This window comes from Lithobates pipiens, unplaced genomic scaffold, assembly GCF_037356315.1.
Source record: "Lithobates pipiens isolate NorthernLeopardFrog02 unplaced genomic scaffold, aLitPip1_a1.2 Scaffold_23, whole genome shotgun sequence".
In the NCBI taxonomy this organism is placed as follows: domain Eukaryota; kingdom Metazoa; phylum Chordata; class Amphibia; order Anura; family Ranidae; genus Lithobates; species Lithobates pipiens.
The window spans coordinates 260,120,037-260,135,594 of NW_027507785.1; the positions used below are offsets into that span (position 1 = coordinate 260,120,037).

Genomic DNA, 15,558 nt, shown 5'->3' on the forward strand with positions numbered 1-15,558 from the left:
ACAACTGCGTTACCATTTGACAAGTGTACCCCCCAGTCATATTAAATCACATCACTTAGATGAGTGGGTGGTCATTCCTTTAAACTAGCATCCTAATGCACTAGGTATGTAGGTAGTGATACAATAGTAGTACAGCACATCATAGGGAACATGTGAGTGGTTTATTGTGATCATGGAACAGCCCGGACACCACCCACAGCTCTGTCTACATTGCATTTCCCATGAATCATGGAAAAAGCACTTCTAGCTAGGTCCACCAGGGTGGTTGGAGCGGCGGAGGTAATGACATCAAAGATCCCTCCTCCAGGCTGCTGGACATTGATTAATGGGTGAGGAGCTTAACTGATGTCACAGGAACTTAAAAAAAATTACCTTGGGAATGCTGTGAGTAATTTATATTATTTTTTGGCAATTTGATTTACCATTGGGAACAGAAGTTTAACATCGAAATTCATGGTCATTCTGGAATTCAGCTTTACCACATGCCTACTGGACACTTTCACCCCCTTCCTGCCCATGCCAATTTTCAGCTTACAATGCTCTCACACTTCAAATAACAATTGCCGGTTATGCAACGCTGTACCCACATGAAATTTGTGACCTTTTTCACATACATAGAGCTATATTTTGGTGGTATTTAATCACTACTGAGTTTTTTATTTTTTGTGCTATAAATTAAAAAAGACAGAACATTTTGTGAAAAAACACATTTTTCTTTGTTTCCGTTATAAAATGTTGCAAAGTAGTAATTTTTCTTCATAAATGTTGCCCAAAATTTGTACTGCTACATATCTTTGGTAAAAAATAACCCAAATCAGTGTCTATTATTTGGTCTTTGTGAAAGTTATAGAGTCTACAAGTTTTTGTGCCAATCATTGAAAATTGATCACACCTTATCATCCCTGATGTGCTGATGGCATATCTAATTTCTTGAGACCCTAACAAGCCAGGATAGTACAAATACCCCCCAAATTACCCCTTTTTGGAAAGTAGATATTCCAAGGTATTTAGTAAGATGCATGGTGAGGTGAGTTTTTTGAAGTTGTACATTTTTTCCCACAATTCTTTGAAAAGATTTTTTTTTTACAAAATTCTCATATTAACATTCTGCTATTCCTCCTGAGTATGGTGATACCACATATGTGATACTTTTATGTAGCCTGGCCACATATAGAGGCCCAACATTCAAGTAACAGTTTAAGCGTTCTAAGAGCATAAATTACACATTTAAATGTCATGACAACCTATCCCACTTTTGAAATCCCTGGGGCACCAGGACAATGGAAACGTCCACAGAATTACCCCATTTTGCCATTTTGGAAAGAAAACATCCCAACATATATTCTACGAGGCATAATGAGCTCTTTGAACATGTAATTTTTTTCCCACAAGTTTTTGGAAAATGTGGAAATAAAATCAAAACCCATTTCTTTTACACAAAGTTGTCCATTTATGCAATATTTGTAACACATAGCATTTACATAGCAAAAGTTACACCCCAGAATACATTCTGCTACTCCTCCTGAGCATGGCGATACCACATGTGTGAGACTTTTACACAACCTGGCCACATACAGATGACCAACATTTAAGTATCACCTTCAGGCATTCTAGGAGCATAAATTACACATCTAATGTCATGAGGACCTATCACAATTTTGAAGGCCCTAGAGCACCAGGACAATGGAAATGTCCACAAAATGACCCCATTTTAGAAAGCAAACCCCAACGTATATTCTATGAGGCATAATGAGTCTTTTGAACATGTAATTTTTTTCCCACAAGTTTTTGGAAAATGTGGAAGGAAAATTAAAAGGCATTTTTTTTTACACAGAGTTGTCCATTTATACAATACTTCTAACATGTAGCATGAACATAGCAAAAATTGCAACCCAAAATACATGGTGATACCACATGTGTGAGACTTTTACACAGTCTGGCCACATACAGAGGCCCAACATTCAAGTAGCACCTACAGGCATAAATTACACATTTAATGTCATGACGCCCTATCACACTTTTGAAGGCCCTTCATATTTTTTAACACATAGCATGTACATACCAAGAATTACACTCCAAAATGAATTCTATTGAGGAAAGGGGTAAAAAAATATATTACCTGTGGTTTTAGTAGTGCAGTTGTCCACAGAGGACCAGCAGCAGAGAAAACCCCAAAATTTGTTTTCTCCATCCGGAAAAACTATTCTGGAGCCCCTCATATATGTGAGACCCCTGTGTACTTCAGTAGCAGGGCAACAGATCAATCCAAGCGGTAGGCAGAAGCATTTTCAATAAAACAAGCCATGTTCAGTTCACGTGGAAGCAGCCCAAGCGGTAGACAGAAGCATAGTCGATAAAACAGGCCGGGATCAGTTCACGTAAAAGGCAGAAACATGGTGGATCAACAATTCAGATGGTAGGCAGAAGCATAGTCGAACAACAGGCCAGGGCCAGTTCACATGGAAGCCAGTGGCATGGTTATTTGAGCAAGCATGGAAAATGGTCAGCACAGATGATAAAAATGGGGGAATAGTTGAAAATATGGACTAATATTTTAGGGATGTATGCTAACGTTGAAAGCATTCTCCAATGTATAGGCCGGGTTGGGAGGGACACTGGGGACAATGGTAGCTGGTATCTCTTCCAAATCCTCTTTTGCTGCATACACGGCATCTTTTTTGGCGTCTTCGGCCTGCTTCAGATGGTGAAATGCTGTCCGGGAAGTGGCGCTCATTAAGTCGGCTAAGAGCATCAGAGCAAAGGTTTTCCGGGGGGCTTCACTGATCGATGAGGGACGTCACTATTTCTCATATGAATTTTAGGCAGGGGGTGGGGCTTTCTGTGGATTTGGTGTAGGTAACATATGCATTGTAAATGGCCAAATGAAAAAGATGAATCACAACTTTCTTATATCAGAAACCAGACTTCCTTGTCGCCAAGTAGGGCTGAGTAGGGCTTGAGAAAATTTTCTCAACGTATGCACTGAAGACCAGGTAGCAGCCTTACAAATCTGAGCCACAGATACCTGATAGCAAAAAACCCAGGAGGTTCCTACACCCCTGGTAGAATGGGTTCTCACCCTAAAAGGAGGAGCTTTACAATTCAGACCATAGGCCTGAATGACCAATTGACAGACCCAACTGGCAATGGAAGCTTTAGAAGCTGCCTGCTCCTTCCTGGGTCCTTTTGGTAAAACAAAAAAGGAGTCTGGTCCTCAGATCTCCGCAGATCTAGATAAATAAACCTTGACTGCCTAGACAACGTCCAAGGAATGCAGTCACATCTCTTCCACCAAACAATAAGGCAAAATAATGTCCTGATTTAAATGAAAGGCTGACATCACTTTTGGCAAAAAGGATGGAACAGATGGTAACACGACCCTATCGAGGTGCAGGGTCAAGTATGGTTCCCTGCCGTTAACTCCAAAACCCTTCTAGCCGAGGTGATGGCCATCAGGAAGGCTAGCTTGGGTGACAGCAAGTCTAATGGAATTTCCTTGATAGGCTCAAATGGTTGTTTCTGTAACATAGACGGTACCAAGTTCAAGTCCCAAGGACACATAGTTGACCTAATGGGGGAAAGCAAACAAGTTGCCCCCTGCATAAAGGTTCAGACCAGCGAATGGGAGGCTAAAGGCCTTTGGAAGAATACTGACAGGGAGAAATCTGACCTCTGAATGTACTCAAAGCCAATCTGATTTCCATAGCCGACTGTAGAAAAGAGAGAATTCTTACAATCACGTATTTCCAAGGATGCCATTTGCTGGCTTCACACCAAGCAATATAAGTCTTCCAGACCTTATGATAGATATTCCTAGTGACAGCTTTTCTAGCATTCACTAGGGTAGACACCACTGGTCCCGAGATCCACGGTCCTTCAACACCCTGGCTTCAATAGCCATGCCGTCAAATTTAGAGACTGTAAATTGGGGGGGAATATAGGACCCTGAGACAGTAGATCGGGGCGACATAGAAGCTTCCATGGCCCCTCTATTGTCAGTCTTACAATCTCTGGGAACAAGGGCCTTCTGGGTCAGGCTGGTGCCACCAGAATGACTGGAACCCCCTCTCCCCAAATCCTGCGTAACATATGTGGACGGAGAGGGATCAGGGGAAAGCATAAACCAGGGAGTACCGGCTCCATAGAACTACCAGAGCATCTGCCCCAATTGCCAGAGTATACCTTGTTCGGGACACATACTGCTGTAGCTTGTTGTCGAACCTGGATGCCCATTTATTCTTCCGTAATGCCCAGGTCCTGATCTGATTATGCGCTTCCTTCACTTCAGCGACATCAACCAGTTTCCTTCCTGAGATTATCCAAACTATGATAAATTATATAAAATTCTCCCACTTATAAAAAAGAATTCAAATAGATTTGCAGAACTTTATGCCCCTGATCAGAATATATGTGTGGATGAGTCCCCGGTAGACTTTACAGGCCGGCTAGGAATAAAACAATATTTCTTTTTTATACATCATCAGAACACAGTAACACACCAGGGGGATTCCTCTATACACCTCACTTGTGTGGATGGGGGAATTTGTTCAGTTTTTCTGACCCACAAATACTTTAGGCTCTCTAACACCAACGTTTTAAATGCTGCCACTCCCACTGTCCACATTGCGCTTCATACAGTTAAGCACATGACCCAGTTTAAAAGGAGAAGTACAGCCAAAGCTCATTGGGCTGTACTTCTCCTATGGATCACAGGAGTGCAGTTTGTTCTGCATTCCTGTGACCTGTTTTCAGCAGGCAGCGGGCTGAATCCTGCGGTCAGCTGACGCCACAAAGCCAATCCAGGGTGGGGAAAGATCAGGACCATATGGTCTGGAACCGCCCACATGCCTGGACCGGCACCCAGTTCAAGCTTTCGGCAGCTCACTCCCGCCCCCTCCACAGCCCAGTGCTTCAGTGAGTGTGGGGGGGCAGAGCAGGGCAGAGAACCGGTGACTGACCGTTACCAGCTCTCTGCTCAGGGAGCTGTAAGAACCAAGCAATCGGTGATGTTTGATTACTCGGTTCTCAGTCGGGGGACAGATGCAGCATGATTCCACAAAAAACGAATTCTCATATTTTTCTTTTGAAGCGGAGTTCTGCCAAAAAAATAAAAAATTTAAAGTCAGCAGCTACAAATACTGCAGCTGCTGACTTTTAAAATAAGGACACTTACCTGTCCAGGGGGCCCGCAATGTCCTCACCTGAAGCTGACCTGTCTTTTGGCTCCTGGGTGGAGGCATCGGCATCTTCAGTAAGGGAATCAGGAAGTGATGTCTTGCAGCTTCACAGCCTGGGTATCCACTGCGCATGCGCGAGTTGCACTGCACATCCTGACTGGTCCCAGAAGACAGCGGGAGGGACAGAGGAGGGGCCAGACATGGCGTAAATAGCCGCAGATTATTTGCCGGTCTATTGCCAGAAGTGGGAGCAAATACCTGTATTAGACAGGTATCTACCCCCCCCCCCCCTCCCCCTGAAAGGTGCCAAATGTGACACCAGAGGGGGGGGGGGGGATACAATCACTGGAAGTTCAATTTTTGGGTGGAACTCTGCTTTAAATACCTTTTTTTTTATATTTTTTCTATGATAAGATAGCAAAGCCCTGTCTCCCTCAGGAGGCTTATATCAAATCAAATTCAGGTATTTACACTAGTTGCATTAAAAAAAAAAAAAAAAAAAAAAGCCTGATTTAATATCAAATATGGAGCCACATAAAATGAGTGGCTTTTAATAAGTAGCTTTAACCATGGTGCAACTAAACCGAAAAAGAAAAAAAATGGTACAATGGGTTCAGAAAATGTCAATTTAGGGAGGCAGGTCCACTTTATGTATAATTAACTCTAACCCCAATATAATGGTCCTGACTATAAAACTTGGCTCCCCTCTCTGAATCCTTCTTGAAATTCTAAGCAGCGTGACTGTGCTGGCTTCCAGCTATCTCTCTTGACTTCCAAGGATAAAGGCTGCATTGCTGGGATTGCATTTTCAAGGCTGCGTTTAATAATTTCCGTGACTCACAAATCTAGTCTATCAGGGTATATAACACAAATATCCGATTTATACAAGACAGCTATCTGAGGCTCCATGGCAGTGATTGTGGAGGTTAGGGTGACCATCGGGGAGGGAGGGGCGCCAGTGGAGGATGTTTGGTGAAGATTGCATTAAATATTCTGTGTCATAGAGCACAGCTGGGCTTTAACTGATCCTGTGAACTGTGCCATTCAATGTTCTGTCTTTGTATGTGGGTGAAAGGCTAAAACTCCCATTAGAATGTTTTTTTTCTTTAATCCATAACTTCCATATTAGAGATGAGCAACTGTAGGGCAGAGTCAGCATTTACTTTTGTTTATTGTGTTGGGCTTTAGTTGGTATATTTATGGAGCTCTAAAACATCAGGAAACTGACAGCTGGGGATTTTACATCAGTATTCTTGGCTTTGATTATGTAACAACCAAAGGCATTGCAAAATCCTGGAACCCATGGCACGTCCCAGGTCTTCTATTGTCTGCCCCCAAGTCTCCTTTGAGATATGGACATGATACATTCTATGCAATATACAGTTTTGAAACATTGTATATTTTAATTTTCCAATCCATCTATTATTGATGTTGTTAACATAATGGGGGTTATTTACTAAAGGAAAATCCACTTTGCACTGAAAGATCCGAGGGCGACTTGCAAGGAAAATAAAAAACAGCATTTTAGCTTGCACATGATTGGATGATAAAATCAGCAGAGCTTCCCCACATTTCAGATCTACCCCTCAAATTTATAAATCCAAGGGGAATCGGAGATTCGCTGTCCAAGGGCCTCGGCTATGGAATGCTCTACCAATCAACATCCGCCTGGAAGAAAATCACCTGGCTTTTAGGAAAAAACTCAAGACCTTCCTCTTTTAGCAGATGAAGCTCGCCACAGAGCCTAGAGGCGACTCAGTTCACATTGTGCGCTATACAAGTATTTAATTCATTCATTCATTCATTTACAGCGACTGCACTTTGCAGTGCAAAGTGGATTTGCCTTTAGTAAATAACCCCCAATGTGACATTACTGTTTCACTTAGACCTTTTTCACACTGACAGACCGATCTGATCTGCCTGTCTGATTGCTCTCTATGGAGTGGTGGATGTCAATGGACATGTGTCCACTAAAAACAGGTGTGTGGGGATCCGTTCTTTCTGGTGGATTGGACCAGATGACAGTTGGATAGAAACAGACAGGTGGTCTGTTTCCATTCAACAGCCCATAAAAGATGGCGGTCTGTGTCCGTTCTGCATAGCAGAGGGGACACGGACCTGTCAACCACCTGCTCATCAGGGATCAGCGGAGAGATCCCTGCTGAGTGATCAGATTCGCTGGCGGACTTCATTAGTGTAAAAGGGTCCTTAATCCAATTTATTGTAATTCAGTTAAAAATATATATTTGTTTAAGGCTGGGTTCACACCTATGCGAATTGGATGCAGGTTTCGCCGCATCCAATTCGCATGACAGGAGATTGTGACCAGCTCTCTATGGAGCCGGATCACATATCTCTGTTGTGGCTGCGGAGCGGCTTGCACAGGAGCGCTGGGCATTTTTGGCTCAGTTTCAGGGCAGAATTCAGGCAAAAATTCGGCCCTGATTTGGCCCTGATTCATCCCTGAAACGGAGAACAGGGACGCACCGGACCCCTGCTGCAAGCCACATCTGTCGGAGGTGTGAACCCAGCCTAAAGCAATATTAAACAAACAATTAACATATTTCAGCTTAACAACTCTTAGATGTGATGGTTGCATTTGTTTTCTTTTTTAGACTTGCTTTCTTCTATTTTCATCTGGTGGTCCAGCCAGTAAGTCTGTTGTTTCCCAAAAGAACAAGCACTATTCCAGACGTATCAGTTTACAAGGTTGAGACAAACCATTTAACTGACAGGGGTGCTTAAAATGATCAGCTTGTATTTATTCATGTAAAATTTTTATTCCAAAAGGAAAATAACTGTTTGCTGTAAATGTGAGCTGGAGTTTGGCTCCCAATCTGCCAGTTCATGTAACACTACCCAACCCCAACACTGACAATGCTTCTGTCTGCTTTGCCCCCTGTGCTCCTTCATCCAGATTGGGGGCACGCTAATAGAGGAGGTGTGTTACTAGCCAGATCACCAGGTGAAAATAAAGGGAAAAAAATAATAATGCTGCCCCACATCTAGTGATTGGTAATCTGCAAAATATTATATTTTTGTTTTTTGGGTTTACTACCACTTTAAATCTGACCCAAAGTGGTCATTATGGTATCCTATCGGCACCTCAACATTTTAATCTGTGTACCCAGACAACAATCAGTCTTATATATCATACAGTGTGAGTGAAGAACTGCCTGAAATATCCCTTAGCAACCAATACAATTCAGCTCTGCACTGGCAGATAAAAGGTGGAGAACAAGAGTTGAATATCATTAGTTTATTGATTACAGGTACCTATATAGCGCCATGCTTTACATATATATTGTGCATTCATATTGGTCCATGCCCTCAAGGAGCTTACAATCTAAGGTCCCAAACTCAGATGCATAGACTGGAGCCAACTTACACAGCAGCCAAATAACCTGCCAGCATGTATTTGGAGTGTGGGAGGAAACCCACATAGGCACAGGGAGAACATGCAAACTCCAAGCAGGTAGTGCCATGGTTGAGATTTGAACCAATGACCCTAGTGCTGCCAAGCAGAAGAGCTACCACTTAGCCACTACACTACCATAAGTTGCTAGTCAAAACTCTTCACACTCGATCTGCACTCAACAGTGAAGATTTGTTATGATGAACATCACAGTGATAGCACAAGACTGAAATTATCTCAGCAAATACTTTTTTTTTTTAGCAAATAAAGCATCAAAGAAAGGGTACAAAACATGCAGAAGCAGGATTGAAGTAGGATTAGAAGCAGCGAGGCTGCATTACCACCTGATATCTGGAAGTGAACAACTAGGAAGTATAGAGGGGGGAGAGGAAAAGGGGGGAGAGGAAAAGGGGGGGAGGGCCCAGGGCCACCAACTCTGAATACATGCATGTCTGTATTTGGTGTCTTCGTAAATTGACGGGACTCAGCCACATGCGTCAATCCAGTTTCACCAGATTTTGTCAAACTTTGCCGGGCAGTTCCTGTTCTCATATGTGATTTTGTACAGTGGTAACACCTTATTAATCGTGTTTTGCCAAGAGCTTCTCAAAGGAAGCTCCTTCCCCTTCCACCATAGCAAGATTTCTCTCCTGGCATAAAATAAGGTGAAAGTGATGCATAGTTTGGTATATCTGTCCCCCTCTATGTCCTGAAGATAACTCAGTAGGATCAAAGGATCCGTTGGCATATCAATTCCATATATCTCTGTTAAAGTGTCCGCCACCACCTGCGTGGTGTTTGAAGCATTTTCTTTTGCGTCAGGGCTGTCGTTAGGAGAAGGACCTCCTTAGTCAGAGATTGTAAGCCGTCATAATATTGGGGCTCCCGGGTTCTGATATATAGGGCCTCCTGTCTAGTCGCCTCAGCTTCCACTCTGGTAAGTTCTGCCCTGCGCTCCTTCCGAACTCTAGCGGTAATGGCAGGGGCGGACTAACAACTCATGGGGCCCCCGGGCAATAAGAGATTATGGGGCCCCCGGGCAATAGGAAAAGATTATGGAGCCCCTGGGAAATAGGAGATTATGGGGCCCCCAGGCAATAGATTATGGGGCCCCCAGGCAATAGATCATGGGGCCACACAGTATACACACACACACATACAGTATACACACACAGAATACAAAGAAAAAAGAATGAAAGGGTACTGGAGAGGCGGGGCAGCTGTAAACGGGATTTAAAAAAAAACATTTTTACATACTGTCCCTGGTTTTATTGAGGCTGGCAACCCTGATGGGGCCCCTTAGTGGCATGGGGCCCTCGGTCAGTGCCCGAATGGTCAGTCCACCCCTGGGTAATGGTCTGATACTGTCCTCTAGAGTAGGCCTTCCTTGTTTTGGTATTAGCTTCCAGAATTCAGACTCGGTTCCCATATATGCAAATCAGATGCGTTTTGAACGGCATCCAATTTGCATAACATGTGAGCCAGAGCCCTTCTCAATGCAGTCGGGTGACTGCGGGGCGGTTTTAAAAAGAATCCTGTGCAATTTTGGGTCTGGTTCAGGTGGGATTTCAGGTAAAAATTTGATACCTGAATCGCACCTGAGCCAGTGAACAGATCCGCAGTGGACTCCCGCACTGAAACCAGGGCCGCATATTTGTGAACTCAGGCTTAAGCTGGGCATTGACAGTTTTTTTTTTAATTCAGCCAGATTCCTCCATCCATGCAAGCATCGTGGATGAGGAACCCCAAGCCAGGACTGGTATTCTGAAAGTAGCTCCTGCTGCTCTCAGAATACACTGCTCAACAGTTGATGATCAGAAAAAGTTTTCCAGCCTGTCCCTTCAAGTGAAGTCAATCTAACAATTGACTTCTGTCAAAGCAGATAGGCAACACACAGATCAACATTCATCTCTGCTGAACCAGTCAAACGTTATTTGTCCATACCCAGATTTACTTTCTTAGTTGAATGTCTGTAAAAGAAGTGTCTAGATATTGAATTTTGCAACCAATGTCAAACCATATCAAATCTGTCATTTTGCTTGAGTGGGCTGGGAGAAGAAAGGAAAATCTGATTCCTATTACTAAATAGACTTTTTCATTTCAGACACTTGAAATACACTTGATCCTGTAAATGTGATTATCTCCACAACCTCCTTTTAAATGATGGGGTGGGATCCAACCAGACTGTATACATAACATTTGGCATTGCTGGCTAGGCAATATGATTTTGTCTTAATTGGTGTAAATGTTTTCTAGATGGCCTCCAGCCAGATCCAACCTACACTAAGTGAAAGTATTTGATTAATTGTTTGGAATGCTCAGTTATTTGTTTGCCCTTTTGTGTAATGGGTGAACACTTCTCAGGGGACAAATCTGCATGGATTTTAAGATATTGTGTTACTCTGGTTGTCTCTGTTAAGTGTCTCCTTTATAGTGATTTTTCTCTAGAATATTCTTGTGGTGTAGAGAACAATGTCCATATGGCAAATTGCCAGTTCACAGTACAGACCTTAACATTATAATTAGGACTTCAGTTTAGTTCTCAATTTGTGTTGCACTTTTGGTTGTATGGTGTATTAGAGCTTTTTACAGGACACTTTGTTTTGTATACCAGTAATGTTGGGTAGACACGGGAAGTTTTTTTTCTTTCAACCTAGCGGACTGAACGAAAAAAAAACGTACAGATCGCCATACTAACAGGTCCGATGTTAGTGCAGTGATCTCCTTGTTGAGCTATTGTCTTCTGACAGGGGGTCTGCCCCCCCCCCCCGCCAGATAATGATCAGTGCTTGCAGCCCATGGTTTTTCACCATGCTCGTTCGTCAGAAGCTGGTCGTGAGACCAGCCTCTGTTGGAAGAGGAGCTGTACACTTAAGCCGAAAGTTGGCTGGTTCCTGCCGAACAGACTGCTCTCAGTCAATTTTCGGCCCCTGTGTACCCAGCTTAACAGTATTTGTAGTAGGCTCTCAGACATTACTTCTGTCAGAAACCATGAATTAGACTGAGACAGAAGTACAGTTAAATCACACTTGTTTAATAATAATAAAAAGGTAAACAGAGTAAACGTATTCAAAACATAGCCAAAGTTCAGGAACTGGAATGGATAGTCAGACAAGCCAAAATGTCAGGGAGCCAGAGAACAGCATAGTAGAACAAACAGAAAGCGGGGTCTGGAGCCAGAAGGAATGTCAGCCAAGCAAATCTTTAACAGGAACACAGGAGAACATCTCTAGAGATGTGACCAAGGCGAAGGCAGAGATCATCTGGACTGAACGGCTTAAGTAGGCAGGACTGATGAGCAGGATATCATCAACAGGTGAGTCACTGTGGAGAGATAGGAGCTGGTAATTAGCCGACAGCTAAGCGGCCAGCCCAGAGGAGAAAGGGCTGAGCTCAGCCCTGACAACATCTGGACTAGAAAATAATCACTTGATTGAATCTTGGTTCCCACTGCACCTGTTCGATGGTAGACCCAAATTTGGCATAATGATAATAATGAAACACAGCATTTTTTAAGGGGCATCCACCAAATAACCTTGATCAATAACATCATGTACTTATGTCTGTGTAGCAGCACATAACAAAAAATTTGTAAAGGGATTAATATAATATGCAGCATACAATATGGTTAAGGCCCCTTTCACATGGGTGTTCCATTAACAATTTTTTTTTTCAGTTAAAAAAACGTAACAAATGAAAAACAGATGTAAACAGACAAAGGTCCCTTTTGCATCCGATTTTGCATTGGTAGTGGATGTAAAAAAACTGATGTAAAACTGATAAGAACCCGATGAGAAGCTGATAAGAAACTGATAGGAAACTGCTAAGAAACTGATAACAAACTGATAGGAAATTGATAAAAAGCTGCTGAGAAACATTTAAAAAAAAATGTGACTGAACTGATGAAACAAACAGAAAGGACCCTAAAGATGGTCAACATGATGACGCTGAATGTGGTTGCTATATTAATAGGACACATTTTCTTAATTGTATTATGTTTTCTATAGCTGATGTCATTAATGTATATTTTTATATTCTTTTGTAATCCTCATCCTCCTTGCATAGTTTAGCCTTATCATTAGTCCTTCTTAGCGTTTTTTTCTGCTGGTGTGGGCTATGTACCACTGGTGACACTAGGCCTTGGATCTCAGTAACGTTTGGGATTTACAGAATGTGTAGAATTAAATTGTGCAAGAACACATGCTGGACTAATGTTAAACGTGCAGACCTCTAGGGGTTAATTTACCAAAGACAAACATGCTGTTCATTTAGTAAGGGAATTTTCACTGTGGATGAGAGTTTCCCTTAGTTTACCGAATAAGGTGAAGTTCTGCCGACTTCCATCAACAAATCATGTCAAAATGCATTTTTTTAAATCTTCCTTTCAGTTCTATTTTGTGTATTTAGGAATGAGGCCTTTTTAAAAAAAAACAATCCACTGAGCTGGCCAGAACCACATTTTCACAGCTCTTGCTGTGATGAAGCCTTTTTTGTATAGAAGGCTACATTTATTTTCCTTTAATAAAACCAATACCACAAGTTCACTATATGGACCACTATATTTATATATGTTGATCAGATACCCTCTTAATCTCCTCAACAGAAGATACATTCAGTTCCTCTAATCTTTTCTCGTAGCTGAGTTCCTCCATGCCTCTTCTCAGTTTGGTTGCCCTTCTCTGCACTTTCCCCAGTTCTCCAATATCCTTTTTCTGAACTGGTGCCCAAAACTAAACTGAACTACATATTCTAGATGAGACCTTACTAATGATTTGTACAAGAGCAAAATTATATCTCTCTTTAGTCTATACCTCTTTTAATACAAGAGAGGATTTTACTTCTTTTAGAAACTACAGTTTGGCATTGCGTGCTTTATTAAGCTTATAATCTACAAGAACACCCAGATCCTTCTCCACCATTGATTCCTCCAGTTGTTCTTCTTCTAGTATGTATGATGAATGCATATTTTTAGCCCCCCAGTGCATAACTTTAGATCAACCTTAAACCTCATTTGCTACATAGTCACCCAATTAATCAGTGCATTGAGGTCGGCTTGTAAGTTGGAGACATCCTGTAAGGATGTTATTCGACTGAATAGCTTGGTGTCATCTGCAAAGACTGAAATGGTCTTTTTTAATTCCAAACACTTTATAATTTGTAAATATTTAAAAATAGTATAATAATTGAAACATAAGGGTCCCATCTATGAACCTTGGGGTACACCACTAAAACCATTTAAACCATTCTGAGTATTAATCATGAATCACTACTCTCTGAATTCAGTCTTTTAGCCAGTTTTCTATCCATTTGCAAAGTGAATTTTCCAAGCATGAAGACTTTAAATTACACATTAGCTGTGTGTGGGGAACTGTGTCAAATGCTTATGCAAAATCCAAGTAAAGTATATCCACAGCCACTCCTTTATCTAAGGTTTACCTTACCTCCTTTTAATATTGATATTACTTAGCGCCTCATAAAAAGAAATTATATATGTTTGACAATGTCTATCTTTTGTGAAGCCATGCTGACTATTGCTTAAAATATATATTTTTTTAATCAAGGAAACCCAATCATGAGGTCTCTAATAAACTCCACAGTATCTTCCCAACTATAGAAGTTAAACCAACCAGTCGGTAATTACTTGGTAAAAATGTTGATCCTATTTTAAATATAGGCACCACATTGGCCTTACGCCAGTGGTAATATTCCAGTAATTTAGGAGTCCCTAATAAATTAGAAATGATGGCTTTGAAATAGCAGAGCTCAATTCTTTTCAGACACGTGGGTGTCTGCCAACTGGTTCAGATGCTTTATTCTTCCATATTCTGTCTAAATATTTCTGGACCATATCAATTTTGAGTCATTGTGGATCATTTGGGGTTGTGTCAGTACTATCCCCATGGACTTGAGCTTGCCCATGCTCCTTTGTATGTGCTGCTGGAGAACTACCCCTACACATGGCTCGGCACCTAGCTCTTCATAAAATATTGGTCCAATTGCTACTACCTAGAACCTGGCTTTTCTTTTTAGTTAATCATTTATTAAATTTGCCGTCCCCAGTCATCAACTCTAATTCATTTAGTAAACGGCCTACATACTGAGACCTGACCTTTTTACTGTTAATACATTTGAAGATTTTTTGGGGGTGTGTATTACCTTTCTTTGCAACCTGTCATTTGTTTTGAATTTTTGTGGCCTTGATTTCTATTTTATATATTGTGTTATATTCTTTGTATCATTTAAGTGATGATAGTGTTCCTTGGTGGTTAACATTTTTAAATACTCTTTTATTATTATTTATACCCTTTTAAACATATGTTTAGCCTTTTAAACATATTGTTTATGGGAATATATTTTACAGTGTGTTCGCACATAGTTGATTTGAAGCATTCCCATATCTGTTCTGTGTTCTTCGATGACAATACCCCCAATTTAAGTCTTGGAGAGAAGCCCTCATCTTTGGAACATTTCCTCTCTTAAAGTGGCCATGTTGGTGATGGCAACATCCTTAAATGAGAAGTATGGCCAAAGCACTTTTTGGCTATAGGTCTCCTATTGGTCACAGGAGTATACTTTGTTCTGCACTCCTGTGGCCCATTTTCAGCCAACAGTGGCCTGAAGCCCGCTGTCTGCTGACATCACTCTGCCGGTCGAGGCTCCTGGATCAATCCCGACTTTAGTGTCAGGATCCACCCAGATGCCTGTCTGTCAACTAGCGATGCATCTCAGCAGGCTGCCAGCTGTTCCCACCCCCTCCACAGCCCAGGACACCTGTAAGCGCTGGAGGGGCAGAGCAGAGAGCGAATGACAGTTACTAGCTCTCTGCAGGCTGAGGACCGAGAGCTGAGCGATCGGTGGTCTTTGAGAAAGAATGGTCAAGTGACAACCGACTGAAAGAACACACATCCTCAGAGAAAGTAGAGCACTTGCCATTTTGGAATGTATGCAAGTAACCTGTGGGGAGGC

The 15,558-nt window shown here is 41.9% G+C and overlaps 1 protein-coding gene across 1 annotated transcript in view; it reads left to right on the plus strand.

Annotated features, from left to right (window-relative positions):
- LHX4 (LIM homeobox 4) overlaps positions 1-15,558 on the plus strand; it is a 97,829-nt gene that overhangs the window by 52,072 nt on the left and 30,199 nt on the right. The window lies entirely within an intron of this gene.